At 34.6% G+C, this 22,398-nt stretch overlaps 1 long non-coding RNA gene across 1 annotated transcript; it reads right to left on the minus strand.

The window, feature by feature from the left end:
- Window positions 1-4,651: 4,651 nt before the first annotated feature.
- On the minus strand, window positions 4,652-19,536 carry LOC138708643 (uncharacterized). Its single transcript, XR_011334746.1, has 4 exons — window positions 19,434-19,536; window positions 15,624-15,708; window positions 7,397-7,498; window positions 4,652-5,089 (listed from the first exon to the last, which is right to left on the minus strand). It is a non-coding gene; the product is annotated as an uncharacterized lncRNA (long non-coding RNA).
- Between the last annotated feature and the right edge of the window lie 2,862 nt (window positions 19,537-22,398).

Below are 22,398 nucleotides of genomic sequence, written 5' to 3' on the forward strand. Positions count from 1 at the left end.
TAAGTATTTCCCACCCGCCACCCCCTTCCTCCACCCCTACGTGTTCCTCACTTATATAGGCAAAATCTTCCGATCGCAGCGACATCTAACATGACGTCACTGGCATTGCCAACTTCTGAACTTTTAATTAACCTCTTGTTTTACGTTCGTCGGTGTATTCTCTTACAGTTATTTCCTTCATCTTCCGATCGCAGTGACATCTAAAATGACGTCACTGGCATTGCCAACCTATGGACTCTGAATTAACCTCTTGTTCTACGTTCTTCGGTGTATTATCTTACCGCTATTTCCTTCGTAGGGCTTACTAGTGTCGAGTTAATCGATGTAGTTAACGTGTATTTAATCGATCGCGTCAATATTACGTCACTTTCCTTGCTTACGTCCTACTTATAACAGCAATTGAAAAATTATGCGAAATTATTCAGTAAAAGCCTTCAAAACTTAAACAAGAACTCGTATATTTACAATCATTATTTACATTTACTTAAGTTTCAAAATGATTTTCATAGCATTTACAATTCACATACAACAAAAGCCATTCTATTCTGTAAATACGATACACGCAACCATGTGCATGATAGGTAAACAAACAAAATATCATGCATAGCTTACATGCAAATAATACATACCGATATAATATTAAATACAAATGGTAGGCCTACATTTAGATATAAATGTGAACACTTAACGCAAATAATAAATCTTGGTAGGCCTACATTTAGATATAAATGTGAACACTTAACGCAAATAATAAATCTTAATAACCGTAATTTGGTGTACCTGTTTTCAGGTACAAAACTGTAATTACGTTGTCAACTCATATTTGTAAATAGTAATTGTAAATAGATGTAAATAAGTGTAAATATATAAAAAAAATATTACATGCGGATAAAATGAAAACCAATAAGCGATATTGATAGACATGTTTTAAGGTTATATTTCCTTAATATGACTTCGCACATCCCCAGTTTCCTTCTCAAAATCCTATACCATGTTTAATATTTGCACGACATTACTCAACCACTCTACGTTTGCTTCTATGGATACGTAAATATGCACGAAGCTAATGCTTTCAACTTCTTCATCGGAGTCATGGTTACGTGAGACAGCTCAGATTCAACACTTTTCTTTTTTTTTTTTTTTTTCCGAATCTTCATATTATGTTTCGTGGTGATTGTGAATTCAAAGGCAGAAATAGAAGTATTGGTGCAGTTGTTCTCATCTTATAGCCTACTATTAGCGATACGTACATATGAACTTTCACTCATTAGCAAAAGTTTATGATTCTTGATAAACATTCTGATTGATTAAGGGACTGCTGTATAAACAATTAACCTCACATTAAGACCTCAAATTAATCTTCAGTTAACTTAATATTTATACAACAAACATTCGTAGTTAAATGTATATTCAACATATTTCATTAACTTTAACTGATGAATATTCTACAGTTCATATTAACTGAAGTTTACAGAAAATATTTCCTAAAGAAAAGAAAAGATAACTTTCTCCTTATATGTAAAATGATTATGAAAGTTAATTTTCATTATGTTTACATAGACTTCTGTTAACCCTGCATTAGTCGCTCGCGGTAATCTGTCCCGCATTAAAGTACTGTATTTCCATTAATATTTCCGTTATCTTCAAAGATAGTCTTTTGATCTCTAGTCTAGCTGCCTTTTAATCATTCACTTTTATGCTACAATATAAATTTTCACGCTGTCCCACACCGTTATGGAGCACTGGACATTTTATTTCAACAGTGCAATTTGCGGAGAAAAATTCCGCGAGCGACTAAATAAAGTTGCCCATTTCGTTGGCGTAATTTCGACATATATCGAGATTTTAAGATTTCGCAGTTTATGTTACGTACAATACAATCCGCTTTATTTCACTGTTGCATTTCGGGTCAATAATAATTGAGCATTAATGGATCTACTGAGTTTTTTAATTTTATATTTGTGTATTTTTTTTAATCTTCATTCACTCCACGTTCCATTACATCCATAGTAATACTATATGCTGATTCTTCTTAACATTGTTATTAATTCCATACTTGGTTTAATGTCTTGCTGTAATATAATTGATTTGTTAATAATTTTCTAGTGTATAATTGTGCAACGTTTTTTTTTTTTTTTTTTTTTTTTTTTTTTTTTTTTTTTTTGTTTTAATCCCTTATGTTGAAGTTTCCTACTATATAACGCCTATTATATTCTAGTAATACATCTAACATTTCTGTATCTTGACAATAAGTTCCTACAATATTTTTCTGGCTTAATATTCTTAAGTAGTGTTCTGATATGTGCCTAATTAAACTTAAACTCAATTTTACATTTATCTTATTTTTTTTTCTCCGTCTGGTATGTCTTGATTTCCTGGGGCGTATCATAGAAGCTGGAAATCGAAACTGTTGGCGAACTTAAGATATTCCTTCTTGTCAGCATTTACCATTGAAGTTTTGTTACTAGGTACTTTCCATCTTTCTTCCCAATTTCGTTTTTCAGGTCATTTCTTAGCTTTTTCGTATATAATGTGTAATGTGATGTGATATATATATATATATATATATATATATATATATATATATATATAGAGAGAGAGAGAGATGGATGGATGGATGGATGGATGGATGGATGGATGGATGGATGGATGGATGGATGGATGGATGGATGGATGGATGGATGGATGGATGGATGGATGGATGGATGGATGGATGGATGGATGGATGGATGGATGGATGGATGGATGGATGGATGGATGGATGGATGGATGGATGGATGGATGGATAGATAGATAGATAGATAGATAGATAGATAGATAGATAGATAGATAGATAGATAGATAGATAGATAGATAGATAGATAGATAGATAGATAGATAGATAGATAGATAGATAGATAGATAGATAGATAGATAGATAGATAGATAGATAGATAGATAGATAGATAGATAGAGTCGGGGGGAAGGGTGTGTGTTTGTGTTTGTGTGTGTGTTTTTTTTAGATGTTTGGCCTAATACAGTCAGTAACATATTCTTTCTCTTGGCCTAATCCTAATTAGCTATATATACTTCACTCCATGTCAGTAGGCTTAAAATGAGACCCTACAATATGTGTCTGTAGCAATCTTTTCTCTGTGTACAGATGCATTCTAATTTAACTTGTTAAGGAACAGTTATAATACTAGACTCTCCTACATTCCAGGGCACTCTGTCCTTCAGTTGAGGACCATCGCGAAGACATCGCAGAAAAAATGCAAGACAAGGAACAAATATTAAGTTCTGTGAAATGAAGATAAATCTCTGTCCACGCCAGGAATTGAACCGCGAACGCTTGCTTGGGAAAACGTTCTCTTTCTAGCAAGTTACCAGTACTACAAGACCAACAAGCACAAAATCAGCATTACATAGATCTTCGAGACATTTCGCCTGCTGTAATTTTGTGAAGGAGTGTGTAGATTTCAATATTATTTATACACTTTCGTATTGAGGGACTATTTGAGGGACTATTTTTACCCCTCTTTTCAACAACTGAATAGACTACAGTGGACTATAGTGGACTTTATGTTGTCAACAAACAGATGGATACATTAAGAAGTTTGATTGATTGATTGATTGATTGATTGGATTGATTGATTGATTGATTGATTGATTGATACACTTTCGTATAAATAGTCTAATCATTTTTACAAGCGTCGGTGTAACTGTATTGTATATTAGTTATTTCCACGAAATATTCCTTATAGTGGTCTAGTATACAAGAGACATCTTGCTGTAAAACCCGAAATATTATACGTACAGGATGTTAGGGGTATACGTGCAAATATAGTATGTAATAGGCTATACTGAGCCACATTTTACATATTACAAATTTCTCAAATACTGTACAAGTGTTTTCAGAAACGTTCTGTCACATTACGAAGTAAACAACATTACGTTACGGCCCACTGTCCTTGGGCTAAGGACGAAGAGATCGAATAATTCGTAACCAACAACGAACATTAGTCTGTTTTGAATATCACGGTTTGGAAATCGTGGCAAATAGAGCTCGTTTTCCACGATTCCGGACACTCTTGCTGTTCTGAAAGGTCAATGAACCTTAACGTCTTAGAATGTTATGCTGGACTACATGTGATCAAAGACGTGCGTATAGTCTAAACTGACAGGCGTTTTCTAGTACGATCATTCATAAAACATCGGGCAGTAAAACACGTGACAAATTTATGCAAAAAGTATTAGATCAAAGATAAAAAGTAAATAGGAATTTTACAGCTATCTTTCTTAGTCAAATAACAAAATATTTACACGTATACCACTAACACCCCATACGTTACGATTTGAGGAATTTTTTCATCACGAGTTCGTGTAAATCAAAACTTGATTATTATATAAGTAATTTACCAATCATCATATGGTTAACATATGAAGAATGTAGTACTGAAAGTTAAGTATTTAGTACTCAGTAGTAAGTAAATAGGTGACAATTACTCAACAATACTCAATACTTAGTTCATTCTATAAAATATTCAGTACCAATATTGATTATTCAGTACTCCATGCTGCATTATCAGTATTCAATAATTAAAACTCTGTGTAAAATATTCAGTACCAATTATCCAATATTCCATACTCGGTACCGTAAAACATCTTCATTTAAGGTCTAAGTCTCTTTTTCGTAACAACAATGCTTCACACTATCTTGTTGAAATAGTTTGCCTTTAACATTCCATCAGCGTGGGATTTTACGTGTATTTTATATTTCGAGGGAAACTTCAGTTGTGTAGGATTTGTGTTTATAAGGTAAGTAACCATAGTAACATTTTTCAGGAATAATAGCTTTATTACGTTCAGTACGTATAATCAAGTTTTGACATTTTTATCTATTTCAATTATGTGCCTTTATTTCTTAAATTAATACCTTGAGAGCAACAGCAATCATGTCTAGGATCTATGCCAAGCAGACGGGACCGATGAAGAATCAGCTTCATCAGAAAGTGTCTCCAGCGCTGTAGGTGCTGAATCTTCTGTTAATGCAATTCCGTCCAGCATTGATGAAAGGACCAACTTCGCGGCTGTCAGATTCGCCATTTCACTGGAAAAACAAATCACAAAATAAGAGCATAATTGTAGATCAGACTGGTTAAAGAAAAAAATCTTGTGACATAATGGAACATTCTAGATTGCTTTACTGGACAATATGAAAATAAAGTACAAATAGTAAGAGAAATGAATCTATCTCCTTGCAGACCAGGCGAATTTTTATTTCTCTTTAATAGCTATTAATGTAGGGCAGCACTTTAATATTTCTGTTTTACTATAAACAAAATACAGTGGCGGCTCCTGCATATTTCTTAAGAGGAGGAAAGAAGTTAACAGCGCAAACTAACACCTTCTTGAGAGAAACATGCTACAAATTAGCCTACATGCATACATGTAAGACCAGGTAGTGTTAGGGTTGGCCTTCACTTTTGTATAGCAATAATCTGTTTTTTTAAACTGAGTTTCCTAAATTGTCCAAAATATAATATGTTTTCACTTCCATTCATTGTAGAATAATTGCACAAATTAACAATTACAAGGAAATTCACAACCTCGCAGCATTTTTCACACACACTACAGCATCAGACGTGTTGGAAGAGACCAGCTACTAGCACGTAACCAGAACCGTTTTACGGAAGTGGGAATGGGAAATAATCTGTTAGGAAAGCGAGAACACTGCGCCCACCCACGTGGTCTGTGTTGCCACATGTACATTTTACAAGTTCAGTATCACATGCTTTTGAATAATGTCAGTTCTTGTAAAGTCATACTACCATTATTGTTCAAAGCTGCCTTTGGCCGATTAATTTTTATGTTAAAAATAATATAGTTGCAGTACTTTCAATTTCAAATATATTTGTACAAAACTGACAACTTGGCTGTTGTTCTGTCTAGTAGACAATGAATGGAAGTGAATTTCAGAGGCCAAAAAGATCTGCTATACTACTTCCTCTTTGTTTTATATAAATCCAACTTCAACTTTCAGATAACATCGAAAGTTTCAAACCATGACTAGTAGCTTATATACAGTGCAATGAATAATATACTTTGATTTATAATTTTAAGAAAGTTTATATGGTGTCTTTCATAGCTTTGCATTAAAACTGTTTTTGTTGTGTCTCCTCCTAGATGTGTTATAGTCTGGTTGAATGCAGCATCGTTAGATGCCAGCGGTAGCGAGCTTACTGCAAGACCAGTCGGTTTCTATTTCCCGCCCATGCGCTGATTCAGAGGAGGATCTCCTCCCTATCCGTTCATTTACTTGCTTTAAAACTCTGCTTCTTTCTCTGGTCGCTAGTGCGCTGTTGTCTGTGTGTGTTAGCTGCAGTAAAGGAGGAATGGATTGGCTTTCCTCCACACAAACAATTCGCATCCTTCTCACAGTTTTCTAGCAGCACATGATTGCGCGTCGTTTAAAACTCGTTCAACCGAGGCTTTCTTATATCTGTGAACTTAAAAATTATCGAATCTTCCTCGAATTTCAAGGCATATATTTAATTTGGTACAGTATTCACTTTCAAAAGTAGAAAAATGTGAGGAGGACGTTCCTCCCTTCCCTCCCCCGAGGAACCGCCACTGACAAAATATGAAGCTTGTAACTACTATAGGCTACAGTTTTTGAAAACTTTTATTACATCTGTAATAAAGTTGAACTTTTTATTAAAGACACCAAAATCTGAAATGTATCACAATTTCGTTGCAGTTTTCATAGTTAGTAATGTTAGTTTCCAAATTAGTACCGTTTTTATGTTAATTAAATTAAATTCTTGTATTATAATCTGCATCTGAATGATCACCCGGTTTGTCAGGCAGATGTCTCCCTTTCTTTGTGAGAAATTGTTATTTATATAATTAAATTAAATATCGCTACCTTAATACTAGAACTAGGTAATTGTAAATTTCATAATTTTACAGGAAGTTGATTTGAATATACTGGTACTAGCTTCAAAATGTATTGCTATTCCTTTGTCTTATTTTAATAAGTTACTAGAATTACAGGTAATCACTACTTAATACAATAAAATGGCTTTCGTTTACGGCATAATACCACAGTCTAGTATATACTGTCACGAAGCTCAATACGTAGTAAATATGCATCCATAGATAGTTGCTAACCACTAGGATCGCTAATATCGCCTCATTACAGACAATGCGAAATAATACTGGCACAGTCTATTGTTCCTAGCATCCTCACAACTCAAGCTTCGCGACTGTATATACTAGGCTGTGATAATATTATCATCACAGTCTGGTAAAATTGACCCAGCCTCAAATGTTCTGTAATTATGAGAAGTTATATTAGATATGTATGTACTAAATTGCAATTTAATTAAAATTACTTGCAAGAACTGACACGTACATACTTATTCTTCATCCTGTTTGTCGTTCCTTGCATCCAAATAAGAAGAACCTGTCCAGCATTCTAATGAGAGAAATCTCGCCATCTGCCAGATACTCCATACTGAAAACAAGACAAACAGAATTGTTCAGTATTAATTGTTGAGTCTTTCATGCTTACTATACAGTACTAATAACTTCAACAGACAGTATTAAGTTTTCAGAATTCAGTAATCAGCATTTAATATTTCGTAAGTACTCAGAATTCGATAAACAGAAATCGGACCCGAAGAACAGCACTTAATATTTAATATTCAGCACTTAGTACCAAGTTTTAAGTATTTAATATTAATTAAACACAATTCAGCACCCATTAAAAACCATTCATACTCCGTACTTGTTATTATTTAATCAAAATTCAGCACTAATTATTAAGTATTGTATATTGGTTAATCACAGTTCAATATATACTACTAAGCATGCACTATTAGTTAATCAGAATAGACAACTCACTACTAAGCGTGAATTATTACAGATCAGTAAGTATTTACAATTAATTAGTGTTCACACTTAATTCTAAGTATTCATTATTCACTTTGTTAAGAAAGCATTAATCAGTACCAATCACTCACAACTAAGTATTCATCATTAATAAATCAATTAATTAATAACGATTTTCGCAATTATTCAATTTAAACTCATTACATTTGATTCGGACAACTGTAACGCTGTAAAATTCCTTTCCAGATCAAAAAGTTACATTTGTTCGGATCAAATTTCTAAATATTTTAATTTTCATTCAATCATTCATTAACATAATACACTGTTAGATAAGATAAGATAACTGCCTCCCATTGGAGGTAGCCCAGAAGGACTCAGTATACATGAATTTTGCAATATTAAATGTATGGAACAACAAGTTTTGATGGAGAAATCATTGCAATAAGTGAAAGTCTCAGGAATCTTCTATGCCACATCAATAAATTTAAGAATGCAGTTATATTGTCAGACTCCAAAGCAGCTATTCTATCAATCGTCTCTAAACACACACCTTCATCTCAAACAGCAGAAATAACTAAAATGCTCTCTCACTTAATATCACTCAATAAAAGAACTGTATTCCAATGGATACCATCCCATTGTGGAATCCTGGGAAACGAGAATGCGGATGCTTTAGCAAAGAAGGGCAGCACTGCTACTTACAGACCTCTTACTAAATCTACGTATTACTCTGTGAAAAGATTTATTAAATCTACATACTTAGACTTCAACAAACAAAATTTGATAACACAATCTCAAGGGAAAAAATGGAACTCTCTGCATCATAATCCACAGTTAATTCCCGATTTACCACGAAAATCGTCTGTAGCTGCATTTAGATTGGGAACAGGCCATGATTGTTTGGCCAAACACCCGCATAGAATTGGAATATATCAGCCCCCTAACTGCCCATTGTGCAACTCAAACCAAGAAATGGATTCGGAACACCTCAAAATCTGTGCTTCAGTGGCTGGCCATGATAATATCTTTGAAAAATATTGGAGTGCAAGAGGTCAAATGACTTTATTGTCAAACGCCTGGCATTAGAAAACAACAACAACACAATATTAAATGTTTACATAAATTTTGTAGAAAGAAAATTAAAATAAACATATATGAATTATAAAGTGAAGAAAAAAGAAATTAAACAGAGTGAATATGATGACTCAGAATTTGGCAAGAGCGTTTCAAAACTTAAGTTATGATGTCAGCAGTAAGTATCTGTGGTAGTACAAAAGTCTTCCTGAAGCTTTCAAAGAAATTGGGAATCACACCACGAGGTCCAATAAGACGACCAATCACCTCAATGTCTTCAAGCTGGTATTTTGCTTTGAAGTAATCAACTGTTGGCAGATAAATGTTGATCTTTTCTTTATTGACATCCTCCGGCTGGCTACTCCCCGTTTCAATCCTTATGGTAGGATCAATTATATATCCTTTCTTGGTAGTCTGGGAATACGCTTGAATGTCAATACGTCTAGAGGAGCCATTAGTAGCAAGGCAAAAAACTTCCTCTTCTACTATCCAAGACTTTTTTCTTAAAGCAGTTGTAATTAAGGATCGAACATGATGGTGTCCGGCATTTCGGAGGAGTAAACCTCTGTCACACTGACCTTGGACGTGGGCAAGGATTTCAGTCTCCGGGCAGCCATGTCTGCACCGGGATCCGTTCAAAGAGCGACCAGGTACTCCTCTAACTGCTGCTAAATTGGCATTCATTCATTCATTCATTCACTGAACATATTGGGAATTAAATCAATGGCGTTCCAAAAACACGCTGTGAAATGCTTCATATAAAATAATTTGGATCTTGTAAAGGAAGCAAAAATAAGCAAAATTATATTAAACTTTTCTTGTTTGAAATATCTCAAAGAATAACCCCATGAAATTAAAATGGCATTACTTACGGTCCACTTTATACTAGTAAAGTCAGAAAGTACCGAAACTTCGGGTGGCAACGCCATGCTCTATAGGCAACTTCTCTGCCTCGTCCGTGTAGTATGTGACCTACTCTCCAGGCGTATAAACTGAGTGTGGCTGATTGACAGGGTGGACCAGCATTTTCAATTGTTTGCTTTTATATTTTCAAATCTTATTGTTACAATTTTGTGCTACACGTGTTTGTTATTGAAGGAGAAAGAAATTTGAGCGAGACAGTCAGTCATTATCGGGTGACAGAAGGTATGAGATCGGTTAGCTAGAATGCCCAAATTCAGTGAATCATTGAAAAGTAAACGTCATGCTTACGTTAGTGAATTTGGGGCGCATGTGTTTTTAACCGATGGAACGGTTTTTTAATGTAAGGTTTGTGAAAAGACAGTTAATCACAAAAAAATTATTTTGTAAGTAACATGTGCCAACTACGAAGTAAATATGTGAGTTATGTTGATATAATTTAAATTCATTGCTCAAATATATTATGCCTTTTTTTTCAAAATTTATCGTGCCTTTTTATACCTTTTTATTCCCTTTTTTGCCTGCCTGTTTTAACTATTATAAATGCCTAAACATCCGGGCTCCAGTTATATGTTAAACAACGTCGTGTCACAAACATAATGCATTTTGTGAATGATGCAACTTGCACGTCAACAACTACGGTTTCGATAAAGTAAATAATTACCTCAGTATAGGTACAAAATATTCACTTTCCATTAGTCAATATTCAGCACTCAGTGTTTAGAAATCAATTGAGGGGGCCAGCGCAACAGTGGTCTAATCTTCCCCAATGCGAAGAATTAAATATCGACACAATCTGTTGATTTTGACGTAAACTATCTTCCTAAGAAATGGAAAAGATCAATTTACCATTATATAGCTTGTTACGAAGCATGTAATCTTCCTCCTAAAAGAATATCCTCTGTATTTGAGTGCAACGTTAATCCAACCCCAAACAGCCAATGAGAAGTCAGTATCAAGTCACGTGAATAGTTATGTAAATATTGTTAAACGACTAAAGATACACTGGTCAAAAAAAGTTAAGCATAATTAGGCATATAACGGTTTTTATTAATTAAAATAAAATAGATAAATTATAATTGGGTTTCATGGTTCCACAGAATAAACTTAAAAGTAGAAATACACTATTTGTTAACAATGGACTCATTATGAAATGAAAAAGTTGCATTGTTTGGAAACAACGGAAAAGATAAGGGAAGTTGAAATTCGTACATCATCAAAGAAAAGGAAATGGTGCTTTCAGTACTCTGTTTAATAACGTGTTGGTCCTCCACGAACCCTGAGGCACTCTTGTATGCGACGGGGCATACTCAGTACCAACGCATCTAAGCTCTCCTGAGGCAAATTGTCCCATTCTTCCAAGGCAGCATTCTGAGTTCTTGAATCGTTAATGGGTGACGTGGACGATTGGAAATGGCTCTCCTGAGAAAGCTCCATGCACGCTCTATGCAGTTCATATCCGGTGAGCATGCTGGCCAATCCATTCTTCGGATCCCATGTCCTACCAGATACCGCTGCACACTATGAGCACGATGAGGCCGAGCATTATCGTCCTGTAGAGTGAACCCTTCTCCTACAGTCTCTGCAAAACCACTTACTATGGATTGGAGGATGTTGTTCTCATACACGGCAGCAGTGATGTTTCCCTCTATTGAAACCAGTGGTGTGCGGCGGCCAAACATGACACCTGCCCAAAACAAGATTGAACCACCAAACTGTTGGTGACGTTCCACGGTCATTGAGGGATGATTTCGTTCCCCTGTTCGTCTCCATACGCGAATAGAGTTGTTGTCAGGGTGTAGGCCCATTCTCACTTCGTCTGAGAATAAAGTTCTGGTCCATTGGTCTCGTGTCCAATTCTCATGTGCTCTATCCCACCTTGTACGAGCACCCCTGTGATATGGACGGAGTACTGGAGTCTTGAGTGGTCTTCGAGCATACAACCCTATGTCATGAAGTCTATTGCGCACAGTTTGGCTACTTACAACAACACCAGTGGCTTCGCGCAGGTCATGGCGCAGAGTTGTAGCTGAGGCTATAGGGTTCCTACGTGCAGATAACCTTACATACCGGTCCTGACCTGGTGTTGTTTTGCGTGGACGGTCCTCGCGAGGTCTATCTGCTATTGACTGGGTTTCCTGGAACTTTCTCCACGGTCTGGAGACAATACTCTGATTCACATGAAGGATGTTAGCAACATCAACTTGTCTCATGTTTTGTTCCACCAAAGTGATGATTTTGATGCGGTCTGCCATTGTAAGGGTGTTCCGAGCCATTGTACTGCACTATGAAGCAAAACGACACTGAATGAACTTTGCTGGAATTACAGGCTTTGTTTACTAGCCGTGATTTGGACGTTACCTAGTGATGCAGAATAAAACAAATGAAAGAGTTTGAATTGGTAAACATAATACGTGCCACATAAAACCAAAAGAAACATAAATATCACGTATTATTGGGTAAACTGGAAATATGCTTAACTTTTTTTGACCAGTGTAAAAGATAAACACTCTCTTGATCAACAACATGTGAACTTGACACAAAAATATTGCAAACGAAGGCCAATAAATCCAAATAAAGCTAAGGATATTTGTGACCTTTCTAAACACGTTCTGCTGTTCATCATCCCATTGTGATTTTTGAAAGTAGGACTGAGGAAGCTCAAATAGAAAATGTGAAGGATGAAGAAAAGGACTACTGTATCCCACAAATAACAAAATCTGAGAAAAATAATTTCACCCTACGAGAATGAGTTTATATAACTTCACTGGATGTAGATGACAGGTGGGATACCCTCTTTTTATATACATTTTTAAAGCAAATAAAAATATAGCACGAGCTGTCTAAAAGCCACAAAAATTATGCAATACATTTGAGATAAATCCCTCTGGCACTGAGCTACTCAATAATTTAAAATTATTGTGAAAAGTTCAATGTAAAAAATTACATGACACTGTTAGCACAGTCTACTATATACAGTCACGAAGCTTGAGTTTTGAGGGTGCTAGAAACAATAGACTGTGACGGTTCTATTTTGCATTGCCTGTAATGAGGCGATATTAGCAATCCTAGTAGTGAGCAACTATCTAATGTTTGCATATTTACTACGTATTGAGCTTAGCGATCGTATATACTAGACTGTGCTGTTAGAATTAAACAGTGTTTCATTACATGTAAAAAGCCCAACATTTATTCCAACAAATTTCTTGTGCTTTCTTACACGCGAACAAATTTCACTGTAACAATGATCTAAGCGAGAAAAAGTGTTGTAGGATCATCATAAAATCTAAAACTTTTAATAAAAGATTACATAACATAGTAGTTAAGTTGACTAGGCATCACGCAACATACCACTACCAATAAAATTTGATTTTTCGAATTGTAGGAAAACCTACAATTATATAATTTTAACTTGATTTTTCTACATTTTTTAAAAAGTGGCTTAGACCACTGTTGCGCTGACCCTCTCAATTCTAAGTTTACATTATTAAGTATTGAGTACTGACAATATTTAGTATTCAACTATAGACTAATTAGCATCGAATATTTACTATTATTCAACAGTCGGTGTTTAATACTGAACACGATATTTAATAAAATAAGTCAGTAATCAGTAACTACTGAGATCTTAGAGGTTTTTCTGCAGTTTTAAGTGTTGAGTATTCCATATCCAGTACTAAGTATTCGTTTTCGAGATCTCGGTATTCATTAGCTACTACTTCATAATCAATTGTAATTATGCTACTCAGATTTCACTGGTCATCTAAGTGTGCAGTATTCCATCTTCAAAATGCTGTATAGACTACTAAATATCCAGCATTTCATATGCAGTGCTGAAAACTACATTAAGCGTCTACTATGTGGGGTTGAGGTTGTGGAGAAAGATTACGACCTCGAGAAATTACTCAACCCAAATAAACACAGAATATTCTTCACATAAAATAAATGTAAAACAAAATATATTGAATAGATCTTAATAACTTACAGAAGAAGAATTTGAACGAAATAGGATTACACTTACGCTCTCTTAAATGTGGAGAGACAGAACTTGAAAATGTGTTTACTTGGTCTATCGTCTTCCCCATCCTTCACTACATTTCACGTTTATAGACAACCCGGCGACCTGAAGATTCGACTGACTTTAACGTCAGTTTTTTTCCTCATCCTATGCCTCATACGGCACTCAGACAGTGCATCGAGTCCCAGAAAGCGGTATCTAACCTAACATCAGCTGGTTGATAATGTGACGTAAAGGTAGTCTTACAGTAATGCCAACATATGCATTTTAAAGAAGTAGCTGTGGTTACATAGTTACTATTGCGATATCATTGCCAAGTTATGAACTTTCTTATTTATACTGTTTTAAGTTGTTTTTCAGATTAATTTAAGATAGTTACATGTACCAGAATTTAGGCTACTGTTTATGGCATAAGTGAAAAGAGGCTTCTGTCAAGAGAGCCATTGTGCGGGCATTCATCCATTTCGTTCAATTATACATAGATGAAACCATAAAGGACTGGAAATTACAAAAAGCCAGGAGGAGAATTAAGAATTAATGATAGGCCTACTACTGTAGCTATGTCTAAAATGTACTCTTTGCCGATGATCAGGTTTTATTGATAGATAATGAAGATAATTTACAGAGATCAATATTTGAGTTAAACAAAATAATAAAAAATTAATAACTTAATGAATAGATGGATGGACGGACAGATGCATGATATGGACGGATGGACGGACGAGATGGATTGATGGATGACTGAATGGAATGAACAGATTGATTAATGGGATGGATGGCTGGATGGATAGACAGATGGATGAATAAGATGGATGGACAGACAGATGAATGAGATGAATGAATAAGTGAGGTAGATGGATGGATAGATGAGTGGACGGATAGATGGATGAATGGATTTATGGAGGACTGAATGGAATTAACAGATGGATTAATGAGATGGATAAATTTAATGGCTGGACAAAGGATGAAAAAGATGGAAGGATGAATAGGATTGATGGACAGACAGATGAATGAAATGGAAATGAGATAGATGAATGGATAGATGGCTGGACGGACAGATACAATAGATGAATTAGATGGATGGATGAAATGGAAGGATGGACGAGATGGATGGGATGGATGACTGAATGGAATGAAAGATGGATTAATGAGATAGATGGACAGATGAATGACTGACTGGATGGATTGGTGGATGGATGGATGGATGGATGGATGGATGGATGGACCCTCGTAACTACGTATTGTTCGTGTGTTTATAATGGCTACATACAATTTAAAATACAATTGTACGTTCTATTTCATTAAAAAAATTCTTTTACACTGCTGTCAATTTAGTTAGCTTGTGATCTTTGATTTATTTTACAAATTCATTTGTATTATTGTTAATTTTATTTAGCTTGCGATTTGCTATTTAGTTTAAAAATGTATTTGTATTGTTTTCGTAAATTTTACTTAGCCTGCGATTTGCTATTTTAAACATTCAACTAAGCTTCTGTTGTTAATTTTATTCAGTTTAAAATTTGCTATTAATTTGTGCCTATTCTGTTTTGTTTCTAATTACGATTTATCAATTATATATTATTGTATAATCTTGTTATTGTATTTATATTCCATATCCAAACACTGTATCTGTGTAATGTAAAATAAACTGCTGCTGCTACTGTACTCTTACAATGTAATTCATAATATTATGGGCCTACATATTATTTGTATTGAAAGTAACAAATTTTGTTACCTGCAGAATGAGACGCCAGTATCTGATCCATGCTACTTCCCTCATATTACTCAGCCAGATGCAGAAGCTCCTTCAAATTCTCACCCTGTAACCATTAAAGTATTTCATTCAGTCAATTATTCAACTACTGTTATATTTACGAATTATTCTCTTGGTAAGTAGACCCACACTTTTACGCAGTTATTTCATAGCTAATATTTAATAATTTGGACTTGAAAAACCTATAATGAGCGAAATTTAATGACAATACTTTCTTCTAGTACAGGGATGTCGAACAGCGCTCTCGAGCTGTGAAATGAAGAGCCTTCACTCCTCCCCTACCGTGCAAAGGTTGAACACAGATAGCAGGAAGACCGGTCGAATGATCGTAAACAAAAGCGAAACTGCGGCGGCTGGTACTTGGATAACTTTTATACATCTTACTGATTGATTAGAAGCTCATTTTAGATTTGCACTTGATAAACTCTGATAAACAAAGAATGTAGCCTATACAAGGATGAATGTCAATGATATTATTATTATTATTATTATTATTATTATTATTATTATTATTATTATTATTATTATTATTATTATTATTATTATTGTATGGTTGTGAAACTTGGACTCTCACTCTGAGAGAGGAACATAGGTTAAGGGTGTTTGAGAATAAGGTGCTTAGGAAAATATTTGGGGCTAAGCGGGATGAAGTTACAGGAGAATGGAGAAAGTTACACAACGCAGAACTGCACACATTGTATTCTTCACCTGACATAATTAGGAACATTAAATCCAGACGTTTGAGATGGGCAGGGCATATAGCACGTATGGGCGAATCCAGAAATGCATATAGAGTGTTAGTTGGGAGACCGAAGGGAAAAAGACCTTTAGGGAGCCCGAGACGTAGATGGGAGGATAATATTAAAATGGATTTGAGGGAGGTGGGATATGATGATAGAGACTGGATTAATCTTGCACAGGATAAGGACCGATGGCGGGCTTATGTGAGGGCGGCAATGAACCTTCGGGTTCCTTAAAAGCCATTTGTAAGTAAGTAAGTAAGCGTTTTATCTACTGAGTCATTTCATGAATGTTGTTCGTTAGTGACAGAAATAAAACATAATAATAATGTTGTTAATATCATGTTTAAAATATCAACTTAGTGTGTATGTGTTGCAATAGTGCAACTTCAAGTTCAGAAACGTAAACTGTTTTGATGTATAAAATTAATTACTTTCAGCGTCACTTGAAATTTGTTCATAGTTTTTGTTGTAAATTCAAAAATATCTTCTCCTCGAGTTCGATCCTTTAGTGAAATGGCATCTACAAGATCTCCATGAACATTGAAATCTGAATCGACATTCCTTATGAATATACTACAGCTAGCTGCGCCGTATCTTTGCGGTCGGTACTTTCATCAAGAGCTAGTGAGTAACAAGTAAAACTTTTCATTCTTGCTATCAGTTGTCCCTCCAAGTTATCTCTCAATTCTGATATGCGCTCCGCAATAATATTACGAGATAAACTTACAGATTTAAAATAATTAACGTGTACCGGACATTTCTTTTTTGCAACAGCTATGAGCCATTCTTTCACAGATTCTCCGTCAGTGAATAGCTTTGAAGCCGTTGCAATAATTTCACAAATTTTGTAGCTAGCACCTTGTTCTACTAACATCTGATGTTGATGATGATGATGATGATGATGATGATGATGGAAGGTTTTCTGAATTCAATCTTGATTTTAATTCCTCTACAGCCTTTTCACGAGCGAAACCGGATAACTTTTCTGGTCCATAAGCTTCAGCATGTTTTGAACTAAAATGCCTTTTAATATTATGATGGTTTAGGTATTCAAGTTCCTTTCTACATATTAAGGAATGTGGCTTTCCGTCGTTTGAGCTAAAGAAATATTTATCTATCTACTTACTATAGAATCGTCGTTCCATATCCATACCAGCTGCCAGAGTAGATAAAAACACTGCGTACAGAACACTGCTACAGCGAGCTCGGATTGACCGTATTGACTGTCGTTTCAGCTCAGCTACGGTAGGAAACAGTATTAATCGTTTTACAGTTTGAGAGCGCTGTTCGACATCCCTGTTCTAATAGGTTGTAGAATTTCTCTGGCCAAGTGATGATCCTGTCAAATTCGAGGGTAGTTATATCTTTGCAGCGTGTTGTAAGCTGAAAGCTGCGAAAAGATTCCAGGCATATTATCCCAAAATATCACACAGCGACTGAATAAGTTAGACATAATTTTCCTGCCATTACCCATGCTCATTGCTTGATCCTGATTAAAAGCTACACTTTTAGAAGTCAATCAACTCCTATGATCCTCATTAAAAGTTACACTTTTCAAAGTGAATCAACTTCTATGATCCTGATCAAAAGCTACACATTTAGAAGTGAATCAACTCCTATGATCCTGATTAAAAGCTACACTTTTAGAAGTGAATCAACTCCTATGATCCTGATTAAAAGCTACACTTTTAGAAGTCAATCAACTCCTATGATCCTGATTAAAAGCTACACTTTTAGAAGTGAATCAACTCCTATGATCCTGATTAAAAGCTACACTTTTAGAAGTCAATCAACTCCTATGATCCTGATTAAAAGCTACACATTTAGAAGTGAATCAACTCCTATGATCCTGATCAAAAGGTACACATTTAGAAGTGAATCAACTCCTATGATCCTGATTAAAAGCTACACTTTTAGAAGTCAATCAACTCCTATGATCCTCATTAAAAGCTACACTTTTCAAAGTGAATCAACTTCTATGATCCTGATCAAAAGTTACACATTTAGAAGTGAATCAACTTCTATGATCCTGATCAAAAGTTACACATTTAGAGGTGAATCAACTCCTATGATCCTGATTAAAAGCTACACTTTTCAAAGTGAATCATCACAAGGACCTCAAAGAGAAATTCCATTAACATAATTAGTTTCACAAAGTCACTTTCTTGTACTGCTAACTTCCTCACTTAATATACTTAGTAATAATAACCACTACAATGTGTTAAAATAAAAACTACATTATATATTACCTAGTACTGAAGATGATGATTGACACAAAGATGAAATTAGTCAATAAGGTAATTCAAAACTTAGTTTTTATTTTAACACATGAGAGTGGTTAGTATAACTATATTCGTAAGTGATAAATAAAGTGTTAAAAGTGTGTAATCAAGATGCAAAATTAAGACGTGACAAGTTAACTTTCTATTCTTACTATTTGAAGCTTCTGTATGTCACATCTCACATAAATCTGGATTATACACTTAACACACAAGTTGTGGGAATGTTTTTGCACCAATATTTACAAGTTAAAGTTTTTTATTTACTCTGTAAAGTGATTTTTGAACTGTTGGTTTATATTTAACAATAATTCTTTATTGTTTCGGATAAACAATATAAGATTGTATAATACTGTTTATATAAGGGTTTATATTCATACTTTGCTTAAAAAGAAGCTTTAAAATTTTAATTTTAACTGGAATTTAATTTATGTAGCTGCACATTTTTCAACACTAAAGAGAAGTTGATTGTCCTTGGGTTTTATCAAGAAAAGTCAAGGACTCGTTAGAGGCGATCCCTGGAAGGCAAGGGATAACAGTTTCTGCGATACTTCATAGGGGAATCCAGATCTTGAGAAGTTATGAGTGAATGGTTACATCTTAAAATGGCTAAGTATGATGATGTAATTGGTGCACAGAACACCGCTTTGTGTAAAAACATCACATTTACTTTCAGAAATGTTGAGATATTTACCACATAAATTAATATTAACTGACAGTCATTTCACATTGTAAATTATGGAATATACCTTAATTATTTGGTGCCACATCATCTTCAAAGTAGAATTGAGTCCGCACATATAGTATATTGTACCTCCTCAGCAACAGTCCTAATCTTCAATGACATCACCTAAAATATAATAAACAAACAAAGGTGTAAATAAAAAACTAACCTCTAAATTATTCATAAATAAAACAATTCGTCTTACTGCAGTCAGTCAAACAAATTAAACATCTCAAATTAAATCTAAAAGAATAAGACAACAAATAGATTCACAAACACAAACACACACAAACAAAATTGGAAACATTTCTTCAATAAACAGACTAAAAACATAATAAAACAACAAATATTCTCATATTTTTCAAAAGCAATAAAATTAAACCTCTTTCTCAAAAACAAATCAATTATTAATCATGCATAATAATAAATAAATCAATTTATATTCTATAATAATACCATTGCTAACAATTTAACAAAATAAAATTAGTATTTTTTGAAACTATAACAATTTTACAGAATGAATGAACAGTCAACCTTTATAACCTTATCACCATTTCAGATTTCCTTGAGTTGAGTTGAGTTCGAGTTATTTATCGACTCGCGATCAGTTGTACCAACCGATATTAGCGTCCTTATCCATGCAGAATATCTATGTAATTCAGGGAAAAAGGATTGTCGTCTAAAAGTTTGAGTAGTGTATGTATTATAATTTCATTTTACAACGTATTACGTGTTTCCTTAACTCTTTTGCAAAATTAATCTCATATCTCAGTTCGATATAAATATTACGCACTAAGACCTGATACACAATAATCTACAAGATGATAATCTAGGCTATGCCGATAATACAAAACAGCCGCCGACGTACCTCGGTCAGTGCTGCCAACCCAGAGTTGCGCAAGGAACTAAAACATAACTTTTTGAAGAAATTAGGTTATGATTAACGAAAATGATAAGGAATTGCTTGTTTTGTTCTTTACGCATTGTGATGCTTCTCGAATATTCTTAAGTACTTTCTACATGTTATAGTTTAGGCTATGATTTCATATTGAAAATAAAATCGAATAATGAACACAGTGTACATAAAAGTCATGTTCTAAGTCACATCTATATTTACTCTTACGTAAACCTAAATTTCGAAATATTCTTTTGTGTTTATTATTTCTGAAAGTTGTAAATTAATTAAGAATTGCGTTTCAATCAAATCTACATATCAATTGCAATACAATGTCCATGATGGATTTGTAAAACGCTTTCCAAGATCAGTAGCCTAAAGCAAAGAATGTGTTCATTCGTTAGTTACTTCAAGCAAGGCAGAATCAGGCCGTTCACATCGCTCTGCTGTCATTCAATTAAAAACAGATTCACTTTCCATTGCTGGATGTAGAGGGCAGTTGTGTGTTGCTCATACTTCATCAATGAGAATGCAAACCGTTGCTTACGATGCAAATATAGGCAGTTTGTTTTTATCACATTTATTAAGTACAGTATTAGACAAAAGTAAGCACAAGTTTATATAATCCGGAGTAAGAAATACGTTTCAATTATATACAGGGACATCATTTTATTTTTACTAACATTTTTAATATTAACTTGCCTATACCTCTGGATCAACGCCGTTTGCTACCCCCTTCCACGACTGGAGTTCGATGATACTGGCGTAGAATACAAACAAATCACTTTACTAGGTATAGGAGGGAAGAAAAGTAGTTCATCCGTTTACGTAAACTAGGAAATATCGCGCTTTTGAGTTTTATAATTTTCATTAGGTTTTTGTTTAACCAAAATACAGTACAGTATTAACAATGAGTATTTTTACTCACGAACTGAGCTGTCCATGTGGACGTATTCATTATGCAGTGTATATTATACTGTCTACAGCACATTAGCGTACAATATAGAGAATGAAGTTAAATTGAAAAATAATCATAATATGGATATTTAAACACATTTTTGAAAATCATGGCCCTTCATTTCGATACAGGCTTCAGTTCTAATGTGCATATTATCGCACTATAGACTAATGTATCTAATTCCAATTACCAGTTTCGTCCTTCGTACTAGTAACTCATGTTGAAAGAATTCTGTACCTACTCTATAAAAGAGTGCCTTACGTACTGTAAATTTAATCTTCACTTCTGCCCGATCCGAAAAGATAAAATTACTCAGACACACTATCTACTGTCCGTCCAAGTGGTTATGTCGTAGGGTCGTATAAAGGGAGGAAATCACGTGACAGTTAATTACTTAAGAGGCCCTTTTATTTAAGTTATTTTAAACAGTTGTATAATAATAGGTAGACGTCAAATTCCTAACAGAAATTAATGTTTTCAGAAAAGAGCTAAGACAGCCCAGCCACTAGCTGGCGAATAAAAGCTGGTGAGGGAAACCGGGGTACGACGTAGGCAAATGGACGACAGTACCTGTGCGAAAATGATTCAATATTGAAAGCTCTTTCGTCACTGGAAAACGCGAACATATTTTTGAAACGTACTGTTTACTATGACCATAAGGCTACTATGACTGTATATGCGGTCTTGGATCTGTGTGGAGGACGGTTGAACTTCATTAGTAGAAGGGGTGGGAGTGAAGTACATTAAGAAATTCAGGTACAATAAAAATTGAAGTAAAAATAAAATGATGTCCCTGTACTTAATTGCAGTTAATATTCAATGCATCTGTTTCAATTGTCTGTACGTGTGACTCTCAAATGCCACAACTAAAAGAATTGTATTAATAAAAACAAAACTATATCCTACTTCAACTGAAGGCCACACATTTCCACTTTAGACTCCGTCCAAGGGGTAAACACGTTTTCAACTATTTCATTAGTACGGGGAGAGAAAGAAGGCAAATCCACTCACAAGCAAACATTCTAATGGGGGCAGATAAAAAAGTTATTTTTTTATCCACCATGTTAATAATGTCGAAACAAGTGTTTATACAAATTTTTTCCACTCGAACGCTATTACGAGGGCAATAAAAAAAAG

This window comes from Periplaneta americana, chromosome 11, assembly GCF_040183065.1.
Source record: "Periplaneta americana isolate PAMFEO1 chromosome 11, P.americana_PAMFEO1_priV1, whole genome shotgun sequence".
In the NCBI taxonomy this organism is placed as follows: Eukaryota; Metazoa; Arthropoda; class Insecta; order Blattodea; family Blattidae; genus Periplaneta; species Periplaneta americana.